Below are 2,468 nucleotides of genomic sequence, written 5' to 3' on the forward strand. Positions count from 1 at the left end.
ACCGTTTTTTCCCCACATTGTGCATCATGGAGGTTGGACGACTGGACTACAGAGCAAAGCACAACCAAATAGTAGCCACTGGTGCCTGTCATTAAATTTTGTTGTCTCAGTGCCACAGCTTGTCTTTTCTCTTCCTATTCTTCCCACCCGACCTGCAGAGGCAGATGACTGCCCCTGTCTTAGCCTGATTCTCTTGGAGGGCTCTTCCTGATAATAAGGAGTTCTTCCTTCAAACTTTTGTCAGGCGCTTCCTCTCAGATTTTCAGTTTTCTTTCTGATACTGTATTGTAGTGTCTTTGTCTCACAGTAAAAGAAGCTTTTCTGACTTGTTGTGGAGCGGGACCAATGAATTAAAAAAAAAATCAAACTTTTAGTGATCACAGAAAGTAAGTCTGTTAAGAACTACTGTGTAAAGCAGTCTATGAATATCACATTATAGCGGCTGTTTTTATGTATTTCTTCTTCTTCCTTCTGTTTCAGTGACTTCAGGTTGTTGAGGAGTGATTGAGTCTCCAGCTGTTAGTCCTGGAAAAAGAAAGAAGAAAAGTAGTGAAATGCAGTCTGTATATCTGCTTAATGCAGCAGCTTCAACTAAACTTTAATCCCTGTTCTTAAACTCACCTATAATGTGAGATAGAAGCAAAAAGAGGTGCAGCAACATGTCTTTGGAGTTATTAAAGCCAGACAGACAGCACATGAACAATGTTCTTCCACTGCAGCACAATGACCAACAAATAATGTCATTGGATGAGCACAGGTTCAGTGGGCGGGGCCAGTTTAATAGCTCAGCCAATCAAATAGTTTTGTGCTTCCACAGCAGCTCTGTCTCTGTCTCTGATCTTTACTGCTTCATTTCTCTGTTGTCTTTGTCATCAGTCCAATGACACAAGAATCAGAGGTTTAACAGTGTGTGGCTCCCTCTAGTGGATGTTGTGGAGTATTCTGTTGTCTTTGCTCCAAAGGTTTTTGTACAGAGTTTTGCTGTTTCCTGTCACTGTGGGCTGCAGAGCACAGTAGTACACAGCAGAGTCAGTCACTGCAGCAGAGGAGATGCTCATCTTGATTTCTGTTCCCTCCACTTGAATTTTCAATCCAGGAACTTTTTCTACTCCTACTGTTCCTGAAGGTGAGTGTGAGATCAGGAACTCTGGAGGTTTTCCTGGATGTTGTCGATACCAGAAGAAATAAGTAGCACCTGTGGTGTATTTGTAGGTCAGAGTAACTGTGCTGCCTTCTACACTGGACTCTTCATCTTTGACTGGAGTGAGCTGATCACATGTGACACCTGAAGGAAGAGAGAACGTTTTCAATCAATAATTGACGTTAATGAATCATTTAATTGAACATAGTTTCCTGTGTAGGTGAGCAGACCTGTGAGAGTGAGAAGAATCAGAGGAAACACACAGTGATGTAATGACAGCATGTTGAGGAACATAAAGTTTGTTTTGTGTTGAACTCTGTTGAATGTGGAGGTTTTTCTCTCTTCTATAGTTCAGTAACAGCTCAGCTCCTCCCTGAATCTCTGCTCCTCCTCTCTGCTCTCAGTCACTCCTCCTCCTGTGCTTCACACACTTTATAACCAAAATGATTTAAGGGAGCCGTGTGACACGTCACACAAGCAGAAGTCACATTAACGATGTAGACAGAGTCAGAGAGTCGCTGATACTCACACAGTTAAAAAGTCTGAAACTTGAGACATTTGGAGAAAAATGTGTAAGAAGTCCTGAATTCAAGAAACATCTCAGAATAGTTTGTGTATGTTGGGAAGGATTTTTGTTCACAACTGTTTTTTCAAATGAAGCATCATCTTATTTGATTTGATCTTCAAACACAAACCTGAGAGACGTCATGTCTGTGGACACGACATGCAGGAGTGTTGTGGTGCAGCAGCAGTCCCAGTTACAGCTGATGCTTTTGGACACAACATCTGTTTTACTTTGTGGCTCCTTGGTCAGTTTGATGGTGTGTGATCCTTCAGGAAATATTTAGTTACTTTGCAGTTTATTTAAATGCTACACTTATATTAAAGTATATTGTTGATAAAGCATATAGTTAGGACTGGATCAGTGACCCTGAATCCTCCTATAGTTAATCTGGACGTAGCATTTATGTCCAGATGAACAGAACCAACTTTTGGAGATTTACTTACCTGGATGACTGATTGTGCATCAAGACCTCCTTCAGTTACTCTACAGTCAGTGTAGGCTGCTTGGAGACTCCCATGATGCACTGAGATTTTCTTCTTCACTCACTATGTGTTTATACACCTCTCTGTATTGACTCATTCGTTATTATTCATCTCTGGCTCTCTTCCACAGTGGGTCTCTGTCCTGTCTTCCTCCCATCACCCCAACAGGTCACAACAGATGAGCCTGGTTCTGCTGGATGTTTCTTCCTGTTAAAAGGGAGTTTTTCCTTCCCACAGTCGCCAAAGTGCTTCCTCATAGCGGGTCATGATTGTCGGGGTT

This window comes from Copadichromis virginalis, linkage group LG18 (genome assembly GCF_057382275.1).
Source record: "Copadichromis virginalis isolate Kocher_CV1m ecotype Utaka linkage group LG18, C_Virginalis_male_GT1.1, whole genome shotgun sequence".
NCBI classification, from domain to species: Eukaryota; Metazoa; Chordata; class Actinopteri; order Cichliformes; family Cichlidae; genus Copadichromis; species Copadichromis virginalis.